This window comes from Bos grunniens, chromosome 2, assembly GCF_055505025.1.
Source record: "Bos grunniens cultivar Pamir isolate PY7600 chromosome 2, Bosgru_T2T1.0, whole genome shotgun sequence".
Lineage (NCBI taxonomy): Eukaryota > Metazoa > Chordata > Mammalia > Artiodactyla > Bovidae > Bos > Bos grunniens.
The window spans coordinates 88,308,975-88,325,257 of record NC_141166.1 but is presented as its reverse complement, the minus strand read 5'-3'; the positions used below and the strand labels follow the sequence as shown (position 1 = coordinate 88,325,257).

At 42.1% G+C, this 16,283-nt stretch overlaps 1 long non-coding RNA gene across 2 annotated transcripts in view; it reads left to right on the top strand.

The window, feature by feature from the left end:
- The first annotated feature begins 1,260 nt into the window (after positions 1–1,260).
- The window catches only part of LOC147378306 (uncharacterized), a 65,076-nt gene continuing 50,053 nt past the window's right edge, over positions 1,261–16,283 (top strand). For both annotated transcript variants that reach the window (XR_015145872.1, XR_015145870.1), the window contains exon 1: positions 1,261–1,421. This is a non-coding gene — a long non-coding RNA (uncharacterized LOC147378306). The remainder of the gene's footprint in view (positions 1,422–16,283) is intronic.

The following is a 16,283-nucleotide window of genomic DNA, read 5'->3' as shown; positions in this document are numbered from 1 at the left end:
GGATAATACACAATGAAGTTTATTTCTTGCTCACAGGATGATCCTGGGCAAGTGAACAGGGCAGAGGGTGACTCTCTTTCATGAAGTCACTTAAGGGCTGAGGTGTAGGGAGTCTGAGCCATCTTTACCCTTTGGCTCTAGGTACACAGCTGGTAGGGAAAGGGGCAGAGAGGAGTAAGCATGGAAGACTCTTATGGGCCTGGAAGTGGCACCCATCGCTTCTGCCCATCTCCCCCTGGCTAAATGGTCACCTCTAACTGCAGAAAAGAATGGTGAACACAGGCTACCTGTGCTTCCAGGAAGAAGTTTAAAACACAGATTTTAATGAGCAGCTGGCAATTTCTGCCACAGTGTTCATCTATCTATCAATGGCTGTTGTGACCTATGGAAACAGATAGGTTTTATTCAAGGGATAAATTTTTTCAGAAAGATTTAAAAGGGAGCCTCTTTTACAAAGCATTCCTATAACTGTGAATTCATCCAAGAAGAAATATTTGTTTCAGTATACAAGCTTACAAAATTTCAGTACTCCATGTTGCCCTAAGCTATCTGCTTTGCCCTTATATCAAATAGGAAGAGCTTTCTGCCTTTATTCTCCAAGACAGTCATTTAATATCCTCAGGCTAATACTCAGTTGTTTTATTTTTTTTTAAACAAAGAATTTAACAAAGCTTTACTTGATTCATTATATTATCATTGCAAACATTTGTTTGCGTATATATTTGTATGTGTGTGTTTGTATATTTTCTCTCACCAAGACAAGGGTCTATGCCCAGAGAATGACCAAACTATGAATCCAAGTCAGTTGTATTAAAGCTACACCCTTTAAGATCCATGCATTATTACGATGAGCAAGATCTCCTTCTTTAGAATTTTCTGACTTTTGAAAATGAATAAGCACACCCTGATTAGGTAGGCAGTAGGAGTAAGAGGTCTAAAATGAGTTAATGACCTTGTTCATTATTGGCCTTAAATTGTATTTAATCTAAGGGTGGGCCCTTACTCTTATACAACTTGCAAAACCAGTTATGTTTTATACAGAATGACTTCGTTCATCTAAAATCAGAGGTGAAGTCTTTGTCTAGGCTAATTGGGTGGGTAAAAGAGCAGAGCAAACAAAACTGCTGTGGAGCAGCTTGATTATGAAGGTTTATGAAGAACAGTGAACACTTCTGATAACTGAAACATGCAGATAATCCTTAAATCTCATTCTACCCATTGGTTTTAATTACTTCCTCCATGGGTTTGGTTCCAGGTGTGTCAGATCAATTGTGTGCTTTTTCCTTTTTCCCCAGCCCTTAGCCCCTAAGCATCTGTTCTTCTCAAGGAGGGTCTAACAAATGCATGCTAGGAAGACAGAGTTGAGAGGCTGGGTAATCCCTAAACTGTGTTAAGAGGCCCTGGGCAACTCAAGGCTGACAGTAAGTAATTTTCTCTTATCTTTGGGTTTATGGCACAAGCCAGGATAGAGAAATGGGATTTGGGTTCTGAAGCCAGACAGACCTTGGTGCAAATCTCACTGCCACCACTTACCAGTTATGTGATTTCAAGCAATATTTTACCTTCTCTGAGCCCTGGCTTCCTCATCTATAAAAGGAGATTGAAACTGTCCCTTTCTCATAGAGTTGTGGTGAGAATTAAATATCACGTGTGTCATATTCCTAGTCAGGTGCCTGGCAGGCAGCAAGCACTTAATCAACGTAGCTATAATTATTATCCATGAAAAATTTGGGTATCCTTTTCTTTCTTTCATGTTCCACACCCTTCTATTTTCCTGATAAGAACCAAAGAGGCAGTTACTATTGAAGTTCTTTAACTCAGTGCTGCTTCAGCAGTTAATGCAATAGCCCCTATGCCCTCTGTGACCTTAGGGAGGAAACAGCTTAGTAGTTCAGAGCAGCTCTTTCTTCTCAGCTCTATTTTGTTCTTGATAGAGCTGTTCTATTCACACACCTTGCAATCTGTGAAGTTAAAATTAACCTATTTGCCAACCTGCATCTCAGTGAGAAACTGAAAAATTACACCTTCTCTACGCACTAGACAGTGTTTTCTAGTGCATCTTTGATGAAGAATATGTTAAAGGAAGAGGTGACTGAAAGGGAAAAGACTGAGTTCTATCTGTGCTTAGTTTACTCCCTTGGAAGAGTCCTCTGCAAATGTCAAAAGCTGGATTGAGAGAACAGGATGTGACATGGAAGCCGCTCAGTTGCGTCTCCACACACGTTTTTGAAATGGGGAATCAAAGTGTGCCAGTGTAACTGTCAGATTTGGGCATATGGAACAATCTAAGGAATCTGACTCTTTCCAGTAACAAGTTTAGAACTTCCTTTTAAAAGAGAGAGGAAGAAAAACACTCACTGCACTCATAACCAATGGTTATCTTCAGTCATCAGTTCCAAGGAGTCCACTTTTCCAGTTTGTATCTGAGCTAACATTTCTCTGACTTCAGGAAGAAGTAGTTCAGTTGACCTGGATGCTGCTATTCTTTGATCTTAAGTGCCCCAGATTAACCTGGTTGTCTTCAAACTCCTTGTTATTTCAGAGCCGCGGGTAGGTGGTCAAAGATGAATTGTTTGCCTTGACCTTGTCTTGGAGGACAGCTGGGTGTTATCATTTGTCTCCAAGACAGCCTGGACCACAGAGCCAGGCTGCACAGATGTATACTTTTCCTTTTTATTTCTTATCTCCTTTAGTGGGCTCTTGCGAGATGTTTCTCAGTCCTCTCAGGATTTATCTCCCCTTCCTCCCCGACCTCTCCCCAATAATTCTTAGAGACTCTGAAGTTCCAGGTTTTAGAGACTAGGTCAGTGGGGATGTGGCCCAGACTGAGAGGTCTTCATGGTCTAGGCCCAAGAATTTCTAAGCCATCAAAATCTACTTGAGATCAGACTTTTAGTGATATGGTAAGAGGAGAGTAAGAGTTGGAAATAGTTCCCTTCTGCCTGGCACTGTGAATTTAAAATCAGAGTAAGTAGGTGTTAATATGTTGGACAGACAGAAGTATTAGGCATAACTCTCTGCCCTGAAATATCCTAATAATATTTATAATTTTACCATTAGAAATTCATTCATTTGGATCTGGAGAGGCTATAGTTTCCAGAAGTTTCTGTCTGCATGTATCTGAGAAATCAATTTTTAAAAGTGCTATTACATATTTTAATCCTCAAAATAATCTTGTGAGGTAAGTACTATTATTATTCTCATTTCTCAGGTGAGAAACCTAAGGGACAGAGGTACTAGTAGCCATGTGCCCAAGATCCCACAGCTAGGAAGTGGTGCAGCAAGAATTTGAACCCAGCCTGTCTAGCTGCAAGGCTCCAGCTCTTAGCCCTATCCGCAGTGTCCTATACTAGTAGCATTAATTCTTATTCAGTTAGCTCTGCTACTGCTGCTGCTAAGTCACTTCAGTCGTGTCCGACTCTGTGCGACCCCATAGACGGTAGCTACCAGGCTCCCCTGTCCCTGGGATTCTCCAGGCAAGAACACTGGAGTGGGTTGCCATTTCTAGCACCTCCTAATTACTACTGCAGAAACTCCAGCCTCCACCAAGGTCCCCTCTGCCCCCACCTTCAACTATTCCCAGAGACTGTCTGGAAGGTGTGGACCAGTGGATACTGGTAGGACATATAGTATCTTCCAAATCCTTTTCTCTTGTTTGGGTGTCCCCATGACATTATCTTGTTGCTGTCTCTATATTTCAAGTTTAACCCAAAAGGCTATGTTCTTTACAGTCCCCAGGGACTTGAAACCACTTGGTGTTCCATATTGATGGAGTGGGGATTTTTTGCCAACGTGAGACACTGGATCTTTAAGCAGCACTGTGCTGTGCCAGTTGCAGAGGACATCTGGCACCTGGGAGTGTGTGCCAACATCCCTTTGCTCAGCAATGTCTCTTCCCCTTTTCCTTATCTTCACAGTTAACACAGGAATTAACACCTGAGTATTGTTCCCAGGCTCTACCTGCCAGGTCCACCCTGGGAACTGAACCAATCCCAGCAGCCCTCCCTCTGGCGAAAGAGGACTGATCCCAGGGCTGATTTAAGCTGAGGTAATGAGTACTTTTCTTGGGGTCAGAGAGAACTTGAGGGCAGCCTCTTTCTAGGGGTAAGTCTGTAAGATGTGAAAATTAGCAACTGTCATTTGAAAAAACAAAATCATTCTGCAGGAAAAGAGGATGAAGTGGACAGGCAGGGACAGGAAACAGAGAAAAAGCACACTGCATTTGAGAACCTAATTCCAATAGTTTCAGAGGTTCGGCAGCATCTCTGAACCTAGCTCTTCCTATGTCTCTTATCCTGACTATCATGAGCCAGCAAAGTCCCATATTTGCTCAAGATGATTTGTGCTTCTCTCACTTGCAACAAAAAGAAATCTGAAAGTCCAGCAGGTGACAGTTTCTGGTTTAAGTACCTTGATGTCCATTTGTATCCCTCTGTCTTGTACGTTTGATAGACGAGTTGACAAACGGAGAATTTTCCAAAACACTTTCCTATTTTCTACCCTACTCCCTACCCCCCCAACCCACAGCCTCCCCAACCCACCGCCTCTCCCTTACTCATATCATAATTAGCTTCTTAAACCTAAGGCTGATGATCTGAAGCTTTCACTTATAGATGCAAATACACCTGGGAAAAGAAACACCTTAAACCAATATCAGCTAAAAGCCATTATCTCTAGAAAGAACACTTGACAGTCAGCTAGGAGTAAGACTTCTGGGAAATGAAAACTGGTTGGAGAGCTGTAGAAATCTGAGGTATCAGGGAAATGGAAGGCAGTATTTGTCAGGGACAAGTCTTACTTACTGAATATCTTCCTTACTTCAGCAGGAACATTTGTATCCTTGTACTTTTCCTATGGAGAATGTGATTAAACTAAAACAAAACATATATTCTGTGCTGTACTTGATACAGCCCAGGGGATTGATATTTTATTATGTATGCTTTAAGTTTGGGCCTTCTAATACAATATTTAGATGTTCCAAGTAGGATGCAAATTGGTAATATTCTTTTTGAACTAGAGCCTCCAGAACTTTAAAAGAATCAGATTACAATACTGTAAATCCACTTTTCTCATCATGATTTAAACATTCATTGAACTGGGGAAATGGGTGGGGTAGGAACAGCTATTACCATAGGATTTTCCCTATGGTTGACCAAAGCCAAGTTAAGCGTGTTGACCAAAGCCAAATCTATGTTTCATCATCCTTTTGTTTCCCTTTGCCCACCTTTCAAGGCAAAACTGATTCATTTTTGCTAATGTTTAATCCCTCAGCAGTTTTAAAGGTCTTGACTTGGGTTAGCAGGACCTGGGGAGTCAGGGGCTATTGGGTAGGTGGGATTGGCTCACTGACTGTTAAAAGCAGAGCCAAGGTAGGGAGCTCCAACAGCTGTCCAAATGAGGATCTGAACATATGTAGGAACTGAATAGATATGAAAATCAGTTACATGGCCTTGGGCTGCAGGGTGCAAACCAGGGAGAACCAGGAAGTTAAGAAGGAAGTTCTGGAAGGTGGAACTGAAGGAAATGCCTGAAGCTTCATTGTATCATTGAGACATTCCTTCCCATCTCCCCCTGCCCATGCCCCTCCTTGAGGATGTAGGGGTTTGATCTGGACCCACAAGATCTCCAGTAATTAAATGAAATAGAAACCTTTATCAGAAACACTGTGATTCCAGATGGTATTTTTGGCTGAATATTTGTCAGGCCTGTTTGTCCCCTGATAGACAGCATGGTTGTGTTTGAGAAGCCTTCTTAAGTCCATGGGTCTATTGTGAGCCTAACAGAAATCATTACAGTCAAAGAGCTAGAAAGTTTGAAAAGCAATACTTTTACATATTTCAAGGAATGTATATTTTTGTGGCAAGTTCTTGATGTGCTTCCATGCAAATAATTTATGATTAAAATTCTCCCACCCTTCAGTCTGACGAATTGGTGGTGAAATTAAAATGATGAATCCCTTGAGAATAGTACTGGAAGAGAATTGTAGAAATATAGATTTTTGTGCTGGCACAAAACTAATTTCTCTGTTCCCTGCCTGAATAGGAAAGGGCGTGGAATGAGGAAATCTGTAGGGAGACCTCTAGTTAGAAAATCATTTATTTTTCTTCTCATCCTTCCTGATTCTTCCTTTTCTTCCTCCTTCATTTGACCTGAACTCAGTTGTTAAAATTTCAGAAGCCATGAATCAATGAATACTTCGTAGAATAATGTAATATATAAACAAATGAAAGTGTTTTAAACTTACATGACATCTGATGAAAGTGCATGACATATAAATTGTTTTTGTATAATTGATTAGAATAAAGGTGTGGTCACAATTTGAGGAAAGTAAGTGGGCTGATTCTGTGCACTGGCTAAGTTCTCTCTGTTACTGGTACAGAACCAAGCCTGTACTGCTCTGCCAGCTTATCTCATTACTGACATTTTCAGTCCCCGCTTTCCAAGCATACTTTTGAAGTTTCGTGTTTTGACTGTACTTTACAAAACTGTGGTCACAAATGACTAGGAGATTTAGAGGGAGTTTAGGGGGAGGGAGTGAAGAGAGGTAGCCCAGAGAGTGGCTTGCTGCTGTGATCATCCTGGGGGTGAGGGTAGTTGGTTGATATAGAATTAGTGCCAATGATCCTGGTTGGGCCATTTTTCTTTACCTCACAGATTTGTGCAGATAAACTCTGGTTAAAATGATTATCGTGTAAATCACTAAGGGAAATACTTGCCTATTCTCCTGATCTATGACCACCCTGAGGCTCCTCCAACCGCTTTCCCCACAGCAGAGAAATGCTCTTCCCCATTCCCTGTGTGCCCCCTCCCCACAACACTGGGAGCAGAGAGGCGCCTCTGAGCACCTCCCTGATCACCTCCAAACTGTGCAGGAAATCAAAGTTCTGGGGATACATGCCTTTGTGGGTGCTTTTCTGGTTGTCTTTGACATACTGTTCCCTAATTCAATTATCTCTTTGTTCCTTTATTTTGAGGGGGTCATGGTTAGGGGATTTGGCCTCAATAGTGTCTTCACTCTAGGATTTGGATGTTCTGGCATTTTGCTTTCTGTGTTCTGTGGATGTTCAGCCTGGTGTGAAGAGGTGTTATAAAAAGTGTTCAGGGTATGAGCATCCAGGGTGGATTCTGTAGCTCACAGGTCCTTTCCATCTTCTGCCCAGTCATTCTCAGTGTGTTGGTATTTGGCTCTTGTGCTGGTTAATTCAGGGCCATAAGGGCTACCGCTACTCCTGGGAACATGACCATATTCCAAGGCCTAAAGGAGAGGTGGGAGTAGCAGCAGGCTGGAGAAGTGGCTTAAGCTGATTCTGTCTCTGTCTCGCTCTACAGAGTGCTATATTAGACATATAAGATTTATAAGTAGATATAGATATGTAGATATATTAAAAACTGCAGAAGACATTTACTCATGTGTCATTGGCCAGAACCATGTCCAATGGCACCCATAATACAAGAGTTTGGGAAAGCTGGTATCTGGCAAAAATGAATGAGATTTCTAGGAATGGCTTCACTAATCATGATTCAAACAATGGAGGCTGAACACTTCACTGTTCTGCACAGAAACAATGGTTCTGTTGGTAAGGAAGAAGGGGTAGACTGCTGTTGAGGGGCAACCAACAGCCCCACTAACAGAATCATGGTTTTGTTTTCTCCTCCATACTATCACAGGAGTGTGACTCATTTGTCCTGGGAGGCTGCCTTCCCAGTTTCAGAGAATGAATCAGGAGTGTAAGTGATTTAAGCCAATCACAGTGGCCCAGTTCCCCTTACCGGTGATTGGGTTAGGTAGGGAAATGTGGTGCTATCTTGGCCAGTAAGATGGGAGGGGAACGGGGCAGGAGGCTTCTGGGACTGATTTGCCTTTCTGACTGGCATATATGGTTTTGATGGCTGGTGCTGCTGTAGCCCTGAAGGGAACCACACAACACACTGAATAAAGCAAAAAAGAGAGACGTTCACAGGGCCTGGTGACACCACTGACCAGCTGAATTAACCATGCCTGGAGACACCCAGTGAAGAACTTCTTCTTACATGACATAATAACTCTTACTGGTTGAGCCATTCTAAGTCATTTTCCCTGTTACTTTCAGTCTAAAGCATCTCAATATAAGAGGCAAAGGTTATTAATTAGGTCAGCCTCCCAAAACGTGTAACTCAAAATATTATTCCTTGCCTATGCTCTCCAACCTAAAGTATCCCATGATAAAACAAATAGGAAATTTGAAAACTATGTATGGTCATGGAAGTTAATGATCATATTAGCATATCAAAGATTTAGAGCAAAATCTTTGCCTCTGTTTATAACTGTACAGCTCCCTTTTAAGAGAGGAGTAAATAAGTAACTTGTAGCTAAGAGAAAATGCTTTTAAATAGAAAATATATTTGATGCATTAATCCCCCCACCAATAATAAATCTGTGAAAACACCTGCTCTTCTCTGCCTCTTGAACTTGAATCTATCTATGGTACTAGGAAATTACTATCAGGACTCTTGTGCTTCACAAGTGGTCTGTTGCATCACTTCATGGGAAATAGATGGGGAAACAGTGGAAACAGTGTCAGACTTTATTTTTTGGGGCTCCAAAATCACTGCAGATGATGACTGCAGCCATGAAATTAAAAGACGCTTACTCCTTGGCAGGAAAGTTATGACCAACCTAGATAGCATATTCAAAAGCAGAGATATTACTTTGGCAACAAACGTCCATCTAGTCAAGGCTATGGTTTTTCCTGTGGTCATGTATGGATGTGAGAGTTGGACTGTGAAGAAGGCTGAGTGCCGAAGAATTGATGCTTTTGAACTGCGGTGTTGGAAAAGACTCTTGAGAGTCCCTTGGACTGCAAGGAGATGCAACCGGTCCATTCTGAAGGAGATCAGCCCTGGGATTTCTTTGGCAGGAAAGATGCTAAAGCTGAAACTCCAGTACTTTGGCCACCTCATGCGAAGAGTTGACTCGTTGGAAAAGACTCTGATGCTGGGAGGGATTGGGAGCAAGAGGGGAAGGGGATGACAGAGGATGAGATGGCTGGAAGGCATCACTGACTCGATGGACGTGAGTCTGAGTGAACTCCGGGAGTTGGTGATGGACAGGGAGGCCTGGCGTGCTGCGATTCATGGAGTCACAAAGAGTCGGACATGACTGAGTGACTGAACTGAACTGAAAGCTATTCAGTTATGGCTACACAGACCAACTGCCCTGACTTTAACAATCATCAAAGTATCTTCCTGTCAACCAATAAGCATTGATTATTGATCGCCAGCCATAACCCCCCAAATCTCTGAAATCTGAAGAAATAAAAGACATGGTCAATTAGTTCCTAGAGCTACTAAAGCAAATTACTAAAAACCATGTGGCTTAAAACAAGAGAAATTTATTATCTCATAGTGCTTGAGGTAAGAAGTCTCAAATCAAGGTGTCAATAGGGCCATACTCCCTCCAAAGGCTGCAGAGAAGAATTTGATTTTGACTGTTCTAGCTTCTATGTTTTCTGGAAATCCTTGGCATTCTTTGGCTTGTGGTAGCATAACTCTGCCTCTGTCTTTCCTTGGCTGTCTTCCCTCTGTGTATCTGTGTTTCTATCCTTATAAGGACTCTAGCCCTTAGAATAGGGCCCACCCTAAGCCCAAATTTCATCCTAACCAATTATATCTAGAAAACCTCATTTTAAAATAGAGTCACATTCTGAGGTTCTGGATGGACATAAATTTTAGAGGGGGCATTATTTAACCCTACACAGTCTGTGGTTGAGAAGCATTTACTCTGATTGGGTTTTCCCTAAATTTTTTTTATTGAGGAAGCTTGTTACTATGGGAGACACATGGCTCAGAGAGAAGAAAGCATTTAAGTCATCTGCTGGATTAGGGAAAAGGTGTGGATGATGTGGAACTTGAATGGAGCCTTAATAGAATTTAGTCTGATGCAAGGGACAAGGTAAACTATTCTGGATCATGGAGATGAAAAAAAATTCATGAGCAAGGACTATGAATCAATAGCTCTATTGTGAACAAGTGAATTATTCGACCTCATATTCACTGAGACTGTGATTCTTGAGGACGTATGTTTTCAGGCAAGAGTACTGTTCCCAAGGCCTAGCCTCTTCTACATAGCTGGGAAGGATGGTTGTTTGGAAAGAAGATAAGTGTCAGTGTGTGTGTGAGAGAGTGTGTGTGTACGTGTGTACGTGTGTGTGCATTCAACAGATGGGGCATTGGGGAATTTAACTTTATACAATGAATACAGCTTGTCTGTCTCCTTGCAAGGAAGAAGCTGAGGATGATAGCAAGAGGGCATTATATACTTTATAATCATAAAACCTTAAGAGAGAAGATGGGTGATACTCATTCAATATCTGAGAAGAGTAAAAAAAAGCACATGAAAAGATGCTCAATATCACTAATTATTAGAGAAATGCAAATCAAAAGTACAATGAGGTATCACCTCACACCAGTCAGAATGGCCATCATCAAAAAGTCTACAAATAATAAGTGCTGGTAAGGGTGCACAGAAAAGGGGATTCTCCTACACTATTGCTGGGAATGTAAATTGGTACAGCCACTATGGAGAACAGTATGGAGGTGCCTTAAAAAACTAAAAATAGGGGCAACTCTGGTGTTTCAGTGGTAAAGAATCTGCCTGCCAATGCAGGAGACATGGGTTAGATCCATGATTTGGGAAGATCCCACACCCCGTGGAGCAACTAAGCCCATGCACGAAAACTATTGTGCCTGTGCTCCAGAGCATAAGAGCCACAACTACTCAGCCCACGTGCTATGACTACTGAAGTCTGGGCACCCTAGAGCCCATGCTCCGCAACAAGAGAAGCCCCACAATGAGAACACTGTGCACAACAAAAGAAAGACCTGCATAGGAACGAAGGCCCAGCACAGTTATAAAATAAATAGTATTATTTAAAGAAAACTAAAAATAGAGCCACAGGGATAGAAAAGGTCAGTTTTCATTCCAATCCCAAAGAAAGGCAATGCCAAAGAACGCTCTATCTGGTACAAAATCACACTCATCTCACACGCTAATGATCAGTTCTCCAAGCCAGGCTTTGATAGTATGTGAACCGTGAACTTCCAGATGTTCAAGCTGGATTTAGAAAAGGCAGAGGAACCAGAGACCAAATTGCCAATATCTGTTGGATCATCAAAAAAGCAAAAGAGTTACAGAAAAACACCTATTTCTGCTTTATTGACTATGCCAAAGCCTTTGACTGTGTGGACCACAACAAACTCTGGAAAATCCTTAAAGAGATGGGAATACCAGACCACCTGACCTGCCTCTTGAGAAACCTTTGTGCAGGTCAGGAAGCAACAGTTAGAACTGGACATGGAACAACAGACTGGTTCCAAATTGGGAAAGGAGTATGTCAAAGCTGTATATTATCACCCTGCTTAGTTAACTTATATGCAGAGTACATCATGAGAAACTCTGGGCTGGATGAAGCACAAGCTGGAATCAAGATTGCCAGAAGAAATATCAATAACCTCAGATATGTAGATGACACCATCCTTATGGCAGAACGAAAAGAACTAAAGAGCCTCTTGATGAAAGTAAAAGAGGAGAGTGAAAAAGTTGGCTTAAAACTCAACATTCAGAAAACTAAGATCAAGGCATCTGGTCCCATCACTTCATGGCAAATAGATGGGGAAGCAGTGGAGACAGTGGCTGACTTTATTTTTTTTGGGCTCACAATCACTGCAGATGGTGACTTCAGCCATGAAATTAAAAGACACTTGCTCCTTGGAAGAAAAGTTATGACCAACCTAGACACCATATTAAAAAGCAGAGACATTACTTTGCCAACAAAGGTCCAACTAGTCAAAGCTATGGTTTTTCCAGTAGTCTTGTATGGATGTGAGAGTTGGACTGTGAAAAAGCTGAGTGCCAAAGAATTGATACTTTTAAACTATGGTGTTGGAGAAGACTTGAGCATCCCTTGGACTGCAAGGAGATCCAACCAGTCCATCCTAAAGGAAATCAGTCCTGAATGTTCATTGGAAGGACAGATGCTGAAGCTGAAACTCCAGTACTTTGGCCACCTGATGCGAAGAGCTGACTCATTTGAAAAGACATTGATGCTGGGAAAGATTGAAGGCAGGAGGAGAAGGGGACAACAGAGGATGAGATGGTTGAATGGCATCACTGACTCAATGGACATGAGTTTGAGTAAACTCTGGGACCTGGCAATGGACAGGGAGGCCTGGCGTGCTGCAGTCCATGGGGTCGCAGAGAGTTGGACACAATGAGCGGCTGAACTGAACTGAAAAATAGAGCTATCATATGATTCAACAATCCCACTCTTGGATATATATCCCCCGAAAATTATAATTTGAAAAGATATATGCACTTAAATGTTCATTATAGCACTATTTACAATAGCTATGACATTGAAACAACTTCAATATCCACAATAGAGGAATGTCTAAAGAAGATGTGGTACACATATACAATGAAGTATTGTTGTTTTTAGTCACTAAGTCACGTCTGACTCTTTGTGAGAGGAGCCTGCCAGGCTCCTCTGTCCTCCTGGGATTTCCCAGGCAAGAATATTGGAGTAGGTTCCCATTTCCTTCTCTAGGGGAATCTTACTGACCTAGGGATCAAACCCACATCTCCTGCATTGGCAGGTGGATTCTTTACTACTGAGCCACCAGGAAAGCCCATAATGGAATACTACTCAGCCATAAAAAAGAATGAAATAATGCCATTTGCAGCGATATGGCTGGACCTAGAGATTGTCATATTGAGTGAAGTCAGAGAAAGACAAATATCATATGGCATTTCTTATATGTGGAATCTAAAAAAATGGAACAATAAACTTATCTCCAAAACAGAAATAGAATTACAGATGTAGGATGCAAATTTATGGTTACTGGGGGAAAGAGGTGGGGAGGGATAAATTGGGAGATTGGGATTGACCTATATACACTACTATATATAAAATAGATAACTAATAATGACCTACTGTACTGTACAGGGAACTCTACTCAATGCTTTGTAATTGTCTATATGGGAAAAAAATCTTAAAAAGAGTGGACATATTGAATATATATAACTGAATCACTTTGCTGTATATCTGAAACAATATTGTAAATCAACTTACATTTCAGTAAAAATTAAAATAAATAAATAAAATAGATATCTCAACACCAAACCTGTAGGTGAAATTTATATGCAAATTTTTTGGCTTAAATCCAAAGGAAAATTTAAGGTCTTTACAGTGATTATTTATAGTTTTTGGTCAGGATTTTTAGTCGTCATTATGATTTGTATGATATGTCTAAACTTATCCTCTAAATGTCCTAGTAACTCTTTATAACTGTCTAAATACCTGTAATATTGTTTGGGTGCTCCAACTTAACCTTAGTCACTTTAAAGTAACTACAGCATGGTTTCACATGCAAAAATTACTAGAGAAGACTTTGCTCTGCTTCATATAGAACCAGCTGAATATTTTACTTACTTTATATAGCTTCTTTTTCCTATATATAGAGGGAACAGTTTTTAAAAGTATCTCTAATTCCTGGTCTTCAAAGCTGGCAAAAGCAGCCCTGAAAATTGTTTCCAGAAATAAGTTTCTGTGCAACCTACTAATTTAAATCAGCTGTCCCCAAATTTACGAATGGTGTTTGCTCTAAATGACACCCTTTTCCTTCACTACAAGCATAACTTTGATTCAATGCACTTTTGACTACTGTTACCATCCACAATGGTAGTTGGAGAAGGAAATGACAACCCCCTCCAGTATTCTTGCCCAGAGAATCCCATGGACAGAGGAGCCTGGCAGGATACAGTCCATGGGGTCGCAAGAGTCGGACATGACTTATGGACTAAACCACCACAATGGTAGTAGCCCAGGTGGTGCTACTGTTAAAGAACCTGCCTGCCAATGTAGGAGATGTAAGAGATGCAGGTTTAAACCCTGGGTTGGGAAGATCCCCTGGAGGAGGGTGTGGCAACCCACTTGGGTATTCTTACCCAGGGAATCCCACGGACAGAGGAGCCTGGTAGGCTACAGCCCATGGGGTCACAAAGAGTTGGACACGACTAAAGTGACTTTTCATTCTGTTCATACTGTTCATGGGGTTCTCAAGGCAAGAATACTGAAGTGGTTTGCCATTCCCTTCTCCAGTGGACCACATTCTGTCAGACCTCTCCACCATGACCCACCCGTCTTGAGTGGCCCCACAGGGCATGGCTTAGTTTCATTGAGTTAGACAAGGCTGTGGTCCTAGTGTGATTATATTGACTAGTTTTCTGTGATTATGGTTTCAGTGTGTCTGCCCTCTGATGCCCTCTTGCAACACCTACCGTCTTACTTGGGTTTCTCTTACCTTGGACGTGGGGTATCTCTGCTGCTCCAGCAGAGCGCAGCCGCTGCTCCTTACCTTGGATGAAGGGTATATCCTCACCGCCTCCCCTCCTGACCTTGAATGTGGAGTAGCTCCTCTAGGCCATCCTGCGCCTGTGCAGCCACTGCTCCTTGGACGTGGGGTTGCTCCTCTCGGCTGCCACCGCTGACCTTGGGCATGAGGTAGCTCCTCCCTGCCGCAGCCCTTGGCCTCGGGCGGGGGTAGCTCCTCCTGGCTGCCGCCCTGACCTCGGATGCGGGGTAGCTCCTCTTGGCCGCCACCCCTTGGGCATGGGGTTCTCTGGGCTTCTGCCCCGACCTCAGACGTGGGGTAGCTCCTCTCAGCCATGCTTGTGTGCCATCGCAGCTGCCAGAGGAACTCTCCAGGTCAGTAGGTGCCCAATACGCTACTAGAGATCAGTGGAGAAATAACCTCAGAAAGAATGAAGGGATGGAGCCAAAGCAAAAACAATACCCAGTTGGGGACAGGACTGGTGATAGAAGCAAGGTCTGATGCTGTAAAGAGCAATATTGCATAGGAACCTGGAGTGTTAGGTCCATGAATCAAGGCAAATTGGAAGTGGTCAAACAGGAGGTGGCAAGAGTGAATGTCAACATCCTAGGAATCAGCGAACTACAATGGACTGGAATGGGTGAATTTAACTTAGATGACCATTATATCTACTACTGCAGGCAGGAATCCTTTAGAAGAAATGGAGTAGCCATCATGGTCAACAAAAGAGTCTGAAATGCAGTACTTGGGTGCAATCTAAGAAACGACAGAATGATCTCTGTTCATTTCAAAGGCAAACCATTCAATATCACAGTAATCCAAGTCTATACCCCAACCAGTAACACTGAAGAAGCTGAAGTTGAGCGGTTCTATGAACACCTACAAGACCCTTTAGAACTAACACCTAAAAAAGATGTCCTTTTCATTATAGAGGACTGGAATGCAAAAGTAGCAAGTCAAGAAACACCTGGAGTAACAGACAAATTGGGCCTTGGAATATGGAATGAAGCAGGGAAAAGGCTAATAGAATTTTGCCAAGAACGCACTGGCCATAGCAAACACCCTCTTCCAACAACACAAGAGAAGACTCTTCACATGGACATCACCAGATGGTCAACACTGAAATCAGATTGATTATATTCTTTGTAGCCAAAGAAGGAGAAGCTCTATACAGTCAGCAAAAACAAGACCAGGAGCTGACTGTGGCTCAGATCATGAACTCCTTATTGCCAAATTCAGACTTAAATTGAAGAAAGTAGGGAAAACCACTAGACCATTCAGGTATGACCTAAATCAAATCCTTTATGATTATACAGTAGAAGTGAGAAATAGATTTAAGCGACTAGATCTGATAGAGTGCCTGATGAACTATGGATGGAGGTTCATGACATTGTACAGGAGACAGGGATCAAGACCATCCCCATGGAAAAGAAATGCAAAAAAGCAAAATGGCTGTCTGGGGAGGCCTTACAAATAGCTGTGAAAAGAAGAGAACTGAAAAGCAAAGGAGAAAAGAAAGATATAAGCATCTGAATGCAGACTTCCAAAGAATAGCAAGAAGAGATAAGAAAGCCTTCCTCAGCAATCAATGCAAAGAAATAGAGGACAACAACAGAGTGGGAAAGACTAGAGATCTCTTCAAGAAAATCAGGGATACCAAGGGAACACTTCATGCAAAGATGGGCTTGATAAAGGACAGAAATGGTATGGACCTAACAGAAGCAGAGGATATAAAGAAGAGGTGGCAAGAATACACAGAAGAACATTACAAAAAAGATCTTCACCACCAAGATAATCATGATAGTATGATCACTCACCTAGAGCCAGACATCCTGGAATGTGAAGTCAAGTGGGCCTTAGAAAGCATCACTATGAACAAAGCTAGTGGAGGTGATGGAATTCCAGTTGAGCTA